Here is a 16651-nt window from a genome sequence, read left to right as displayed (position 1 = left end):
GTGGATTCTGGCATTATACCAGTCTCCTGGAAAATTGCAAAAGTTACTTCACTATTTAAGAAGGGAGGGAGGCAGCAGAAAGGAAATTATACACTTGTCTGCCTAACATCGGTGGTTGAGAAGTTGTTGGAATAGGTTGCTAGGGATGATATTACGGAGTACCTGGAGGCACATGATAAGACAGGCCAAAGCCAGCATGGTTTTCTAAAAGGAAAATCCTGCCTGACAAACCAACTGCAATTCTTTGAGGAAATTACAAGCAGGGTAGACAAAGGAGATGCAGTAGACAAGATGTATTTGGATTTTCAGAAGGCCTTTGAGAAGGTGCTGCACATGAGGCTGCTTAGCAAGATAAGGGCCCATGGAATTACATGGAAGTTTCTAGCATGGATTGTCAGGGCGCTGAAGCAGGGACCCAATCACAGACCAAGTATTGTGCACACTGTGATATTTATTTAGTAGCAAGTCCAGAGAGGCAACAAAGTCAGTTTCAGAGTTCAGGCAGAGATCAAAAATTCCAAAGAACTCCAAAAACTAGAATCAGAAACAGGCAGAGTTGATATTCAGGCAGAGTACAGATACGAATGCTGGAAAGGCTCAGGAAAATTCACTGGCACAATCTGGCAACAAACAGGTGAAAACACAGGACTGAAATACACTGAGCAATAAACAGAGGCAGGTGATAGGTGGAGCACAATGAGACACGGGTGGCAGCAATACAGGTAATAACGAGAAGCAGATGAGAGACGGAGTACTCAGTGATACAGGGGCCGGAGTAGAGCAGGAGCGGGGACAGGAGCACATGGGGCATGGAAGCAAACAAGAGCACGTGGCAATACAAAACCACAGACTGACGGCTAGGGGGAAAACACACAAAAAGACAGAGTTCAACTGGAGGTACTGACATGGGTGGAGCATTGGCTGGTCGGCAGAAAACAGAGTGTGGGAATAAAGGGATCATATTCTGGCTGGCTGCCGGTTACCAGTGGAGTTCCACAGGGGTTGGTGTTGGGACCACTGCTTTTTACGATGTATGTCAATGATTTGGACTACGGATTAATGGATGTTAATGGATTTGTGACTAAATTTGTCGATGATACAAAGACACGTAGAGGAGCAGGTAGTGTTGAGGAAATAGAGAGCCTGCAGAGACTTAGATAGTTTAGGGCAGGGGTCGGCAACCATTACCACTGAAAGAGCCATATGGACCCATTTCCCACAGAAAAGAAAACACTGGGAGCCACAAAACCCGTTTGACATTTAAAATGAAATAACACTGCATACAACGGTTTTTTTTTGCCTTTATGCTATGTATAAACAAACTATAATGTGTTGCATTTATGAAATTGATGAACTCCTGCAGAGAAAACGAAATTACATTTCTGCATGCAACAAAAACATTTTGAACTCCAAAAAAAGACGTTGGGTTGAAGGTTACTCCATAGGTAGCCTACCTTGGATCGAAGCATTAAAAGAAAGCGCGCACTGGCAGGTGTCAGGCATTGGCAGTGGTGATGTATATTAATAGCGATAAAAAACACGTTGTAGCGGTGTAGTGCTACACGCAGCGCTAAAATAAAGACACTGCAGTCAAAGATAACTTTATTCGAACTAAACAGCCTTGCTTTAAAGCCTCCCTCAACCCGCCCCCCGTGGGCGCGGATGCTCCAAAAGACACGTACTCACAAACCCCCGTAGGCTATCTCCCTTAGCCGGAACGGTGGCTAATTGTGAGCCGGTTCGGATGTGCCAGGAAATGTGGTCGCCACAATGTTTTATTTAGATTGTACAAGATCACCATAATCTTCAAATTTCGAATTACATTTCAAAAACTAACAAACCACGGGGAGCCACAGCACAGAGATGAAAGAGCTGCATGCGGCTCCGGAGCCGCGGGTTGCCAACCCCTGGTTTAGGGGAATGGGCAAAGAAATGGCAAATGAAATACAATGTTGGAAAGTGTATGGTCATGCACTGTGGTGGAAGAAATAAATGGGCATACTATTATTTAGATGGGGAGAGAATTCAAAATGCAGAGATGCAAAGGGACTTGGGAGTCCTTGAGCAAGATATCCTCCAGGTTGAGTTGGTGGTGAAGAAGGCGAATGCAATGTTGGCATTCATTTCTAGAGGTATAGAATATAAGACCAGGGATGTGATGCTGAGGCTCTATAAGACACACATGAGACTACACTTGGAGTATTGTGTGCAGTTTTGAGCTCCTTGTTTTTGAAAGGATATACTGACATTGAAGAGGGTTCAAAAAAGATTCACAAGAATGATTCCAGGAATGAAAGGGTTACCGTATGAGAAATGTCTGGAAGCTCTTGGGCTGTATTTCCTGGAGTTCAGAATGAGGGTGGATCTCATAGAAACATTCCGAATGTTAAAAGGCCTGAACAGATTAGATACGGCAAAGTTACTTCCCACAGTACGGGATTCTAGAACAAGAGGGCATAACTTCAGGATTGAAGGAAGTCCTTTCAGAACTGAGATGCGGAGAAATTACTTTAGTCAGAGGCTGGTAAATCTGTGGAATTTGTTGCTACGAGTGGCTGTGGAGGCCAAGTCATTGGGTGTATTTAAGGCAGAGATAGATAGGTTCTTGATAAGCCAGGGCATCAAAGGGTATGGGGTGAAGGCAGGGGAGTGGGGATGACTGGAAGAATAGGATCAGCCCATGATTGAATGGTGAAGCAGATTTGATGGGCTGAATGGCCTACTTCTGCTCCTATATCTTATGGTTTTATAGGTGGAGATAAGGTGGCCTGAATAGCCTGATGAACTTCCCACCTTCTAGATTAAGAGTCAGAGAAACCATAGAAGTCCTTCTGAAGAACCCGAGAAAGGGACAGAGAAGGAGGACCCATATCTTCCAGTTCTACTCTGCTATTCAAAAACATCATGGATCTCCTCACCCAGAGATCAGCAAGGGACTCGGGGAACATCCCTGCATCCAGAACAACCCGACACTAAGCTAAATACCTTCTCAGAGCGTGGTGAATCTTTAGGATTCTCTAATGTGGAGGCCCATTGAGGACAGATCTTGAGAAATATTTGAGGAGGAGATGCGGTTTCGAAAGATTGAGCAATTCAGGGTTATCAGGAATTGGGAACGGAGTGGTAATTTCTGTGGCTTTGTTCTCAGAACATAGATCATTCTATCGACTTCCATGTATTTTATTTTTGTGTGGGAGCACAAAGGAATGTCCATAAATCAGAAGTATAGTCACTTTTGTTTTGTGACTTTTTTTATTTTAAAATCAGTTTATTCAGTCACCAAGATAGAGGACTCCCTCGTACTTTTTCAGCAACAAACTCAACACCATCTAGGTCAAAGCAGTCCTGTTGACTGCTCCATCATTCACCCTTTGTCAACCGTGCACCATATCTTCAATGTAATCCACCTACAAAGTTCCCTGCAGTTACTCACCCAGGGTACAACATCATCTTCCAAACGTGTGATCTCTACCACCAAGGACAAGGGTATCAGGCGCATGGGAGATTCACCGTGTAGGTCTGTGTTAATAAAATGGCAGAGGCATTCTAACTCGAAAGGAAACCATAACAACTCACTTTATTGTCAACCAAAGATGGAACATAAATCGCGGTACAAAAACTTCGCATCATTATGTCATCACATGAGACCAGCCTCTTAAAATGAACCCTAACTCAATGCCGGTTGTTGTGCATACGTTTCCACCCATTACATTTGCCCGACAGAGCACCCCACCCCCTCAAAATCACCAAACCCACCTTTATGAACCTACCTGGAGCTCAGATGAGCCCTCCAGCTCAGGCCCTATGTTCCTTGGGTGAAGGAACAGCAGGTTCCTCTGGCTCATCCAGAGGTGTATTGACACACTCATGGTCATGTCATGACGGCAGCAGCATGGTAGCAGAATCCTCCAACTCTTGCTGGGCCAGTTTAAAGGCGACCTACCTAAATACATTCAGGTTTACCCTTCCTATCCTTTCCCTCTGTTCCAAAATGTGGATCGGGCCGTCGTAAGGGGGCCTTAGGGGATGTTGCGTGCATCATGGTGGGTGAAAATAAACGAGGCGGGGTGTAGGTCAACAGGAACCCAAGAGTGCGGTACACCATAATGGGAGGTAGAAACAGGTGAAACCTTTACTGAGGAGGGCAGAACGCTGCTGAGAGGCCGACCAGGCAGTTGTGACATCAGGAATGAAGCCACCTGGCACTCATAACCAACCCAGCTACCGATGACTGCAGGTCCTCCTTAGGGGTCATTCTGAGCCCCAGCTGGACCCACGGGAGACAAACAGGCCAACAATCGTCCATCAGGAAAGCCCTGGGAGCAGCCTTCAAGGAGCGGTGAAATCGCTTGCACATGTCATTGGACTACAGGTGTGTCATAGCCTAACACCAAGGTTCTGGGCCATCACAACTGGGGACCACAGTCAGAGGAAATACCAGATGGGATGCCAAACTGAGCAACCCACGCGCTGATGAATGACCTCTAGCACCTGTTGATAGGGTTCTCCATGGTAAGGAGGTGCGTGAAACTGCGGGAGGAGGGAAGCGGACGAGCAAGGTCCATATTGGCATGTTCAAAGCTTCGCTCAGGGACCTCAAAAGGTGCCAGTGGTGCCTGAACATTACAGTTAATTGTTGCCTGCGTTGAGTGCCACACAAACTTCAGTGCAACCAGTCACTGTGAGGCCTCCCGGGCCAGATGCAAGAGGCTGCGAATGGAGTTAAAAACCATATGCCACCAGTTTGTGGGCACAATGCGGCAAGGGTGACTGGTTAGGACATTGCACAGGTAGTAGAATTAGTAGAGCTAATAGGACTTGATGTTTCAATCCCAATGATAAAGTCGACACTCTCGATGTTGGCAGTAGGCTTGGAGTGGTGACTTCATCGGGGTCATCAGGTGGGCACCCTCCTTCTTTGACATTTCGTTGATAAGCCCACAACATCTCCAAAGGGCTCAACGGTGCTACCTGGTGACCCAGATACACTCCCGTCAGTTCCGTACCCTCCTATCTAAATCCCAGCTTAATGTCAGCCAACCACAGGCCCATAATTTCTCACAAAATGCTGGTGGAACGCAGCAGGCCAGGCAGCATCTATAGGGAGAGCATTGTCAACATTTCGGGCCGAGACCTGACAAAGGGTGTCGGCTCGAAATGTCGACAGCGCTTCTCCCTATGGATGCTGCCTGGCCTGCTGCATTCCACCAGCATTTTGTGTGTGTTCTTTGAATTTCCAGCATCTGCAGATTTCCTCGCGTTGGCCCAAAACTTCTGTTTAGTTAGCCTGGACCTCTGGGTCAGTAGCTTGGTCAGCTACCATGCCGGTACAGTCAACCCCTATGTGTACGGCCTCAATGGCTGGCTATGAGAGGCACTATTTTTCCCCTTAATAGGTTGTATACCATTTGTGAACTCTGATATGTAGGACAGCTGGCATTGCTGGTGCGCAAACATAGGGTTTGATATTTTGGCCATCGCTCGCACAAAGGGTTTGTGGTCAACGGACTCTGTGAAATGGCGACCCTCTAATAGGAAACAAAAATGGCAGACAGCCAGATAGAGACCTGGAAGCTTGCGTTCAAATGTGCTGGACTTTCTTTCGAGGGGTTGGCGCCGCCGTCTGAAGAAGGCAAGAGGCTGCCACATGCCTCCAACCAATTGTTCGTGCACAGCATGCAGAGCAAGGTCTGAAGCGTCAGCACTGATGGCTATGGGTGCATTGGGGAGCAGGCACACCAGTAGGGCCACTGAGCAGTCAAGTGCACGATTAGGGCTTTGCCCTTAAGAGCACTCACTGTACAAGATCAGCAGCTCACGGAATGAAGTGATGATGGAAATTCACCATACCTAAAAACCCTTGAAGTTTCTTAGTAGTGCAGGGCGTGGGAAACCCATAAAAGCGGTGAATTTTGATGAAAGGGGTTTCACACTTTCTGCGAAGATGTGATTGTTGAGGAAGTCAATGATTGACACAGTAACTGGCATTTAGCAGGAATAATAATCAACTCCTGTTGACTTAAGCCTCGGAAATTATGGGCAGATGTGATATGTATTCAGATCTGAATGCCTTGGCGACAGGTGTGTCATCCAGGTAAACGAAAAGAAAATCTAAGTCTTTTAATACAAAGTCCATCAGCAGTTGGGAAATCCAGACTGCATTTTTCAGTCCAAACAGCATACGCAGAAATTCAAAGAGGCCAAATTGAATTGAATTGGCTTTATTTCTTGCATCCTTCACATGTACAAGGAGCAAAAATCTTTACGTTACGTCTCCGTCTAAATGTGCAATGTGCGATTATAGTCATTTATAATAATTTATAATAAATAGAATAGTCAATCTAACATAGAAATGCACTCAAGTCAGTGTGAGTCAAGCAGTCTGATGGCCAGGTTGAAAAGCTGTCCCGGAGCCTGTTGGTCCTGGTTTTTATGCTGCCGTACCGTTTCCCATTTGGTACTGTCGTGGTTTTTCGTGCCTCGCAAATGACCAGGAGACGCAGAAGATTCTTCAAGAAGGGTTAAACTTTAATTTGCAAATCAAAGCTGAGACAGTCATTGAGCTGGTCGCTGATAGCCAACCGATCTCTGGACACAGCACTTTTTATAGTATTTGTCCTGTTGTATTCGCATATGTAATCGATCTATAGTTGCGTATTACACGTACTACACGTCCCTATTGTTCCTATCAATTGGCTTAATCATGTTCTAATCTACATCTCTTTAGCTACCTTCTCATTAACATACCATTGTCTTCTACATTCCTAAGACTTCAGTCTCCTACCAAATTGGGTACATGCACAGCAAATAATAAACTCAGAACTGAGCAATGTTCTACATTTCTTTAGCTCTTTAGCTACCTCTCATTAACATACCATTGTCTTCTACATTCCTAGGATTTCATCTTGGGTACATGCATAGCAAGGTGACTACATAGTTTTGGTTACACAGCAAATGATACAAGTTTTATACTCAATAATATTTTTATACTCCAATAGCAGCAGCTGGAATAGATTGTGGTTGGGGTGACTCAGGTCTCCAATGATCCTTAAGGCCGTTTTTTTTACACCTGTCTTTGTAAACGTCCTGAATCGTGGGAAGTCCACAAGGACAGATGCACTGGGCTGTCCGCACCACTCTTTGCAGAATCTCTGCAGAAATGGGGCTATTACAGCCGTTATGGAAATGTCCTCCAAGCATACAGGCAGCTGATGGTAGCCCCTAACTAAGGCAACTTTAGAAAAAGATTACTTTCTGGCTAAAAGTACTGAGAAGTCTTGGGTGTGTGAGACTGGGTAATGATTAAGGGTGGTGGCCTCGGTAATTGCCATAGGGGTGTCAACCACCACTGGGCTTAGGGACCATGTAGATGGGTGAAGCCCAGGGGTTATTCAACCTGTGTACAATACCAACCCTTTTCATGTTGGCAAACTCAAACTTCACAGTGGCCAGCTTTTCTGGGTCCAGTTTACACGCTGCCACAGACCAGCAGGCCGGTTGTGGAAAGTGGTGCTCAAACCCATGTTTTATGACTGTAGTTGAGACTGTGTGTTTGGCGAGGTTTGGGAATTCGCCCAGCAATCGAGTGAACTCATCTGCAAGGGTGCCTGTGCTTGGCAGAGTCATTGTGGGGAATTTACTAGGGGAGCAGGGTAATAACCCGAAGTCCACAAGCCAGCAGTTCTTAAGATTAACTAATGGTTCTTGGCCACACAGGCCATCTGCACTGAGTAGGGATCTAGCCACTTTAGCCAGGATGAAGTCCCTAGTGTAATGTTGCCCCCTGAAGCAGAGCGCTACCTGTCATATCCCGTTAGTTTGGATCAGCTGCTGTTGGCAGCCTCCAGTGAGGTTTCATCGCTCTTTGTCCTATGATCAATCCTGGCAGCACACTCACTTGAGCACCCGTGTCACACAGGACGCGTTGTCCTCAAAGGGTGTCCATAATGAACAGTAGACGACCTTGGCAGCTGGAACCCACGGTGTTCACAGACCTCTGCCAATCGGCAAGGTGGTCGGCACTTCAAGGTGTTTGTACCGAAGCAAGCGTGGTAAAAACTCAGACCTGGTGATGACTGTTTCGCAGTGGCGGGCGTACCCATGTTGGAAGCCCTACTGACCGAGCTTATTGATGCAAGGAAAGGAGGAGGACTGATACACCGCTGCCTGGCTGAGTGTAGACTATCAGCCATTTTAGTAATCTCCCTATAGTCCATTATGGATGCATTAGTGATGGCTATGTAAACTTGATCAGGCATTTGCTGCATGAAGAGTTTTTTAAAAAATAAAATGAGGATGGTGATTTCCTAGGAGAGACAGCATGTGGTCCATTAGTTCTGAAGTCCTGGCATCCCCCTGGCTGGGCAAGAAGAGCAACTGTTTGGCAGAAGTAGGTGACTCCATTTATAACATGCAGGCAGGTGTTGTAGCAGTCTCCCACTCTCACTGCTGTCAAACTACTGAGTGACACTACTGTGTAGTAATATCTGGTGTTGGCTGCAGAGATTCCTCATAGCACAAACTGAGCTTTGGCTTGTACAAACCAAGTAACAACATTTTGCTCCCAAAACTCCGGCAGTTTCAAAGCGACGGCATTGGCCAACATGCTGAATGACTCTGGAATCATCCCAGAGCATCGGGGTCACCAATACATAGGTTTTGGTAAATAAAATGACAGGGGCGTTTTAAGGTTAAAGAAAACTGTAACAACTTCCTTTTACTGCCAAATGCGGAAGATAAAGCGCAGTAAAAAACTTCACATTGTTACAACATCGCGTCTGAGGAGCCTCTGAAAGTGAACTCCAACTCAATGTCAGTGTTTGTGAATTATGCATATATTTCCATGCCTTACAGTACCCTACAACCTCCTACAGGTTCCCCTCCAAGCCACTAACTGTCCTGACCTCGAGATACATTGCCAGCCTTTCATTACTGTGTCTATATTCTGGAACTGCCTCCACAAAGGTCATGTGGCTGCATCTTCTTAGGAAGAACTAGATCATTTCAAGAAGACCTTTCTCAAGAGTAGTTAGGATGGGCAATAAATGCCAGCCTGGCTAACAATACCCAGGTCTTGAAATTATTTATTAATTTATTGAGTTTTTGCCCTTCTGACCCTTCAAGCTGTGCAGTGCAGCAATCCCCGATTTAACCCTAGCATAATCACATGACAATTTACAATGACCAATTATTATTAATCCCCGATTTAACCCTAGCATAATCACATGACAATTTACAATGACCAATTATTATTAATCCCCGATTTAACCCTAGCATAATCACATGACAATTTACAATGACCAATTATTATTAATCCCCGATTTAACCCTAGCATAATCACATGACAATTTACAATGACCAATTATTATTAATCCCCGATTTAACCCTAGCATAATCACATGACAATTTACAATGACCAATTATTATTAATCCCCGATTTAACCCTAGCATAATCACATGACAATTTACAATGACCAATTTATTATTAATCCCCGATTTAACCCTAGAATAATCACATGACAATTTACAATGACCAATTATTATTAATCCCCGATTTAACCCTAGCATAGTCACATGACAATTTACAATGACCAATTATTATTAATCCCCGATTTAACCCTAGAATAATCACATGACAATTTACAATGACCAATTATTATTAATCCCCGATTTAACCCTAGCATAATCACATGACAATTTACAATGACCAATTATTATTAATCCCCGATTTAACCCTAGAATAATCACATGACAATTTACAATGACCAATTAACCTACCTGACGGTACACTTTTAAACTGTGGGCGGAAACCAGAGCACTTGGAGGAAACCCACACAGTCACAGGCAGAACATACAATCTCCTTACAAACAGCGGCGGGATTTGAACCCCCGGTCGCTGGTACTGTAAAGCATTGAGCTAACCTCAATGCTACCGTGCTGCCCTTTAAAAATAAAGTCAGAGAACTAAGCCATAGTGGCAGATTAATGCAACACTAAAACAGAGCCTTCAAGTCAATTCATCCATGCCGACCTAGGTGTCATTTACATTAGTCTCATTTGCCTGCATTTGACTCGTATCCCTCTGAGCATTTCCTATGCATGCACAGTCCAAATACCTTTTTAGCATTGCTGCCTCAATCACTTCCTCTGGCAGCTCGCTCACCCCTCTCAGGTTCTTATTAAATCTTTCACCCCCTTACCATAAACCTATGCCCTCTATACCTGTCTCTGATTTCCCACCCCTAGGAACAAGACAAAGGGCATTAGCCTGTCCATGCCTCTTGCAACTTCTAATAGTTCAGCCTCAGTCTCCGATAGTTGGAACAAAGTCCTCTCCTGATCTCCTTATAACCTAGTCCCTTGAGTTCTGCCAACATCCTCTTAAGCCTTTCCTGCTTAATGAAATCAAACACAATGTTCCAAGAACAAGCAGCCTCACAATTGCAACATAACATTTAGATTTCTATACCCATTGCTGCAACTATTGAAATCCAGCATATGCTTTATTCATCCCCCTGTCTACCCGTGACGCCATTTTCAGGGAATAGTTACAGAAACTGCTGAGCAACACACACAAAACTCACCAGGACAGACAGCGTCGCTGGAAAAGAGTACAGTCAACGTTTCTGGCCGAAATCCTTCGGCAGGACTGGAGGAAAAAAGATGAGGAGTAGATTTTAAAGGTAGCGGGAGGGGAGAGAGAAATGCCAGGAGGCAGGTGGAACCTGGAGGGGGAGGGATGAAGGAAAGAGCTGGGAAGTTGACTGGTGAAAGAGACAGAAGACCATGGAAGAAAGACAAAGGGGAGACGACCACCAGAGGGAGGCGATGAGCGGGCAAGGCGATAAGGTGAGAGAGGGAAAGGGGATGGGAAATGGTGATGGAGGGCTTCAAAGAAAGGGGCTTCCTTTCCTCCACCATCAACACTGCCCTGAACCATGACTCTTCCATTTTACGCAGTCTGTTCTTACCCCATTTTCCCACCACCCTACCAGTCATAGGGTTCCTCTTGTCCTCACCTACCACCCCACCAGCCTTAACATCCAAAACATAATTCTCCAGAACTTCCGCCTTCTCCGAGATCCCACCATCAAGCACATCTTTCCCTCCCCCTCGACTTTCTGCTGTATGCAGGGATCACACCCTATATGACTTCCTTGTCCATTCGTCCCTCTCCACTGACCTCCCTCCTGGCACTTACCTTTGCAAGTGGAACAAATGCTACACCTCAGTACCGTTCAGGGCCTCAAACAGTCCTTCCAGGTGAGGTGACATTTCACCTTTGAGGCTGTTGGGGTCATATACTGTGTTCGGTGCTCCCGGTGTGACCTCCTGTATATGGGTGAGGCCCGACGTCGATTGAGACACAGCCATGTCGAGCACCTATGCTTCATCCACCAGAAAAAGCAGGGTTTCCTGGTGGCCACCCGTTTTAATTCCACTTCCCATTCCCATTCCGATATGTCCATCCATGGCCTCCTCTACTGTCCTGATGAAGCCACACTCAGGTTGGAGGAACAACACTTCATATTCCATCTGGGTAGCCTCCAACCTGATGGCATGAGCACTGATTTCTCAAACTTCCAGTAATGCCTCGGCCCTTTCACCATTTCCCATCCCTTTCTCCCTCTCTCATGTTATTTCCTTGTCCACCTATCATCCCCCCCCCCCAACCCTGGTGCTTCTCCCCCTTTCCTTTCTTCCATGGCCTTCTGTTTCTTTCACCAGCTCTTTACTTCATCCTTCCCCTCCATGTTTCATCTATAACCTTGTGTTTCTCTCTCCCCTTCCCCCTCACCTTTTAGATCTATTCCTCAGCTTTTTTTCTCCAGTCCTGCCGCAGGGTCTCAGCCTGAAACGTCGACTGTACTCTTTTCCATCGATGCTGCCTGGCCTGCTGAGTTCCTCCAGCATTATTTTGTGCATGTTGCTCGGATTTCTAGCACCTGCAGGTTTTCTCTTGTTTGTGACAGAAACTGCTGACTTCGTTGGGAAAACGAGGATGGTCAAGGCCGACTTCAGGTACTCCAACCTGAGTGTGGCCTCACTTCATTAGTAGAGGAGGCCAGAGACTGACCTGTCGGAATGGGAATGGGAAGTAAAATTGAAATAGAATTGAAGTAGAATTGAATGTCATGTTTGAAATATTACATCGTGTTCATTACTGATAGGATAGAACATAACCTCTTCCTAAATATATGTACCATTAGAGTAATTATTCATTGAAATGAAAGAGTTACTGTGAATGCACATAGGCAACATGATATAGCTAGTTATGGATAGCTTCTGGTTTAAGGAGGAGTCGATGTATTGTAGCGACACATTTCCTGGCACATCCGAACCGACTCACAATCAGATAGCCTACGGGGGTTTACGAGCACAGGGCTTTGGAGCCTCTGCGCAATGGGGGGCAGGTTGAGCGAGGCTTAAAAGTGAGGCTGAAGATTTCGAATAAAGTTTTTTCTTCGACTGCAGTTACCGGCTCCGTGTCGTAATTTTAGCGCTGCGTGTAGCACACCGCTACAATTGGTGACCCCGACGGTCCAAACGATTTTTGGACCAGAAATGACCGACGCCGCCTCTGTTCATGCGGTTTCGTTAAAACTGCCGGGTTTCTGGACACAGCGCCCGAACCTATGGTTCCAGCAAACCTGCACGGCGCACGGATCTTCTCCAAGGTAGACCTCGTCCGAGGGTACCATCAAATCCCGATGCACCCTGACGACGTCCCCAAAATGGCTCTCATCACCCAGTTTGGCCTTTTCGAGTTCCTCCGCATGCCGTTCGGCCTGAAGAATGCCGCACAGACGTTCCAGCGGTTAATGGACGCGGTGGGACGGGACCTGGACTTCGCGTTCATCTATTTGGATGACATCCTCATAGCCAGCAGCAGTCATCAGGAGCATCTGTCCCACCTCCGTCAACTCTGCGCCCGACTGAGTGAGTACGGTCTTACAATCAACCCCGCCAAATGCCAGTTCGGACTCGATACCATTGACTTCCTGGGTCACAGGATTACTAAAGACAGGGCAACCCCTCTGCCCGCTAAGGTAGATGCGGTCCGCCTCTTTCCCCGACCCACCACGATCAAAGGCCTTCAGGAATTCTTAGGTATGGTCAATTTCTACCGCCGCTTCCTCCCTTCGGCTGCCCGGATCATGCGCCCCCTGTTCGCCCTGATATCGGGTCCGAGCAAGGACATTACCTGGGACGAGGAGTCCGCCGCCGCTTTCGTTCAAACGAAGGAAGCTTTGGCGAATGCCGCAATGCTGGTACATCCCAGAATGGACGCCCCTACCGCCCTCACAGTGGACGCATCAAACACGGCAGTCGGTGGGGTGCTGGAGCAACTCATCGCAGGTCGCTGGCAACCCCTGGCGTTTTTCAGCAAACACCTGCGACCACCCGAGCTCAAATACAGTGCTTTTGACCGGGAACTGTTGGTGCTCTACCTGGCAATCTGGCATTTCAGGTACTTCCTAGAAGGTCGGCCCTTCACCGCGTTCACGGACCACAAACCGCTTACCTTTGCGTTTACAAAAGCATCCGACCCCTGGTCATCCCGCCAGCAATGCCACCTGTCCTACATCTCTGAAGACACGACGGATGTCCGGCACGTCTCGGGTAAGGACAATGTCGTGGCAGATGCGATCTCTCGCCCTACCGTTCATGCCCTTTCCCAAGGGGCAGACTTTGAGGCACTGGCAGAGGCGCAGCAGGCGGATGAGGAGATTCCGAGTTACAGAACTGCAGTCTCCGGTTTGCAGCTCCAGGACCTCCCCGTGGGCCCAGGTGAGAGGACCCTACTCTGTGACAACGCCACCGGCCAGCCCCGTCCCGTCGTCCCGACAGCTTGGCGGCGACGCGTTTTCGACTCCATTCATAACTTGGCGCATCCCTCCATCCGGACAACTGTCCGGATGGTTTCCAGCAGGTTCGTTTGGCACGGACTCCACAAACAGGTCAGTGAATGGGCCAAAACGTGCATGCACTGCCAGATGGCCAAGGTGCAGCGGCACACCAAAGCCCCACTGCAGCAGTTCCATCCCGCCCACCGGCGTTTCGACCACATTCATGTGGATATTGTGGGCCCCCTGCCAGTGTCACGCGGAGCACGGCACCCCCTGACTATCGTGGACCGTTTCACAAGATGGCCAGAGGCGGTCCCGCTCACCGACACCACCTCCGAATCTTGCGCCCGAGCCCTGATCGCTACCTGGATATCTCGCTTTGGTGTACCAGCCCACATTACCTCCGACAGAGGCGCCCAGTTCACCTCCAGCCTGTGGTCAGCTATGGCCAGCCTTTTGGGGACTCAGCTGCACCACACCACTGCCTACCACCCACAGTCGAACGGGCTAGTGGAGCGTTTCCACCGTCACCTGAAGTCGGCCCTCAAGGCCCGCCTGCGAGGAGCTAACTGGGCGGATGAGCTTCCCTGGGTCCTACTCGGCATCCGCACGGCGCCCAAAGACGACCTGCACGCCTCGTCGGCCGAGTTGGTATACGGCGCGCCCTTGGTCGTCCCCGGGGAGTTCCTACCAGCCCCAAGGGGGCAAGAGGAAGATCCCGCAGCAGTCCTGGGCAGACTACGCGAGAAGCTCGGTAACCTGGCCCCCATACCCACTTCACGGCACGGGAGGCACCCGACCTGCGTACCCAAAGACCTACAGAATTGTAAGTTTGTGTTTGTACGAAGGGGCGGGCATCGGCCACCGCTGCAGCGGCCATACGAGGGGCCGTTTATGGTGCTCCGGAACAACGGGTCCACCTTCGTGCTGGACGTTGGGGGGAAAGAGGAGGTTTTCACGGTGGACCGCCTCAAACCGGCCCATGTGGACCTGGCACAACCGGCCGAGTTTCCGGCACCTCGGCGCAGAGGCTGACCTCCCAAGCGGGTTCTGGCCCAGGCTGCGGACATTGGGGGGTGTATCGCCGGTTCTGGGGGGGGGGTTATGTAGCGACACATTTCCTGGCACATCCGAACCGACTCACAATCAGATAGCCTACGGGGGTTTACGAGCACAGGGCTTTGGAGCCTCTGCGCAATGGGGGGCAGGTTGAGCGAGGCTTAAAAGTGAGGCCGAAGATTTCGAATAAAGTTTTTTCTTCGACTGCAGTTACCGACTCCGTGTCGTAATTTTAGCGCTGCGTGTAGCACACCGCTACAGTATCATCAATTCTCAGGGACAGAGACTTTATGTAACTGGAAAGAACAACCTCTAATCAGAAAGTAATGGCAACAGACGGGAGGGAAAAGGTTCTCCAAACACAGTGCTCTGTGCACCCGAGTTAAATGCTTTCCAATGCTTTTTTATAACGTACCTGGGAATTCACTTCAGGGAGACCATACGGAGCACTGGAAAGTGTTTAGTTCAGGGGTGGGCAAACTTTTTGACTTGTGGGCCACAAAGGGTTCTAAAATTTGACAGGGGGGCCGGACCAGGAGCAGATAGACGGAGTGTTTTGGTAATACACCTCATAAGAGAAAATAAAATATCATGGGATATGTAGAAAATATGTGCTTTAATTTCAATTGAAAATGAACAAATGCATTACAACAAAATATCTGTCTTTGAAGTCCCATGGTATTTAGCTATTTATTGAAATTACTTTTAAAACACTGAAAATTAAATGAATAAAATACAGCTTTTTTTAATAGTAACAGTTATTATTTTAAACCACTGAAAATTCTTCAAGATATTATCATCATCACTCTCCTCCTGACTGTCTTTATTTCAAAAACGGTAGGAGATGCAGGTCTACTTGTCCTGCTCCTTCTTATTCAATTGTCCCCTGTGCTGAAACTCAACAAAGACCAGCACAAGGACAGAACAATGGCAGCGCGCCAGTATGCGGAGCGCGTTATTTGATCTGGAGCGCATTTTTTATTTTGAGAACGTACGTGCACCTGCGCATTACTCATGTCCATTACGTAACAGAAATGACATGTAACATGTAAGGCTTATTGAAAAAAATATTTTCAAATGCATTTTTTACATAATACAATGAAGAAACTTATTTTTAATTTCAGTGGGAACAGTGTTGTTGGTCTCCCTTTTTAGCCAGCGCATCAAAGTCTGGATTTAGTTTTGTTGTGGCGATTCTTAGGATGGATCTGAGGTGTTCGTCAGTTAACTTGGATCTGTGGCTGCCTTTGTTGATGTTCATGACGCTGAACGCCTGTTCACACAAATAGGTCGAGCCGAACAAAGAGTATAGCGCAAATGTGGAGTAATGCACTGCACCTCAACAAAGGTCAATGTATATAGAGTGCGTCATCTATTGGGAAAACGCCAGAATTGCGGGGAAAAAACGTTAACAAGGTTTATTAATATAATTTCATCAAGTTCTGCGGGCCGGATTAAAAAGCTTAACGGGCCGCATATGGCCCCCGGGCCATAGTTTGCCCATGCCTGGTTTAGTTCATGTGCGTGGAGCACAGTACCCCTGAAGTGAATTCCCAGGTACACTCCCAGAGCAATGTCCCAGGGATGGAAGTAGACCCAAGGTAGTTTTTTTGGGATCTTGAGGACCTATCCAGGCCCTCTTAATAGAAGGCAATGAAAAGCTATGAACTGCCCCTCTGTCTCTGCTCGTGGGTCAGCCACTGGTCTGGTTCTGCCTGGCTCGGCGGTCACAAAGACGTCTC

The 16651-nt window shown here is 47.4% G+C and overlaps 1 protein-coding gene across 5 annotated transcripts in view; it reads left to right on the top strand.

The window, feature by feature from the left end:
• slc28a1 (solute carrier family 28 member 1) overlaps nucleotides 1-16651 on the top strand; it is a 90976-nt gene that overhangs the window by 26200 nt on the left and 48125 nt on the right. The window lies entirely within an intron of this gene.

This window comes from Hypanus sabinus, chromosome 21 (genome assembly GCF_030144855.1).
Source record: "Hypanus sabinus isolate sHypSab1 chromosome 21, sHypSab1.hap1, whole genome shotgun sequence".
NCBI lineage: Eukaryota > Metazoa > Chordata > Chondrichthyes > Myliobatiformes > Dasyatidae > Hypanus > Hypanus sabinus.
This window is presented reverse-complemented; position numbering and strand designations above follow the sequence as displayed.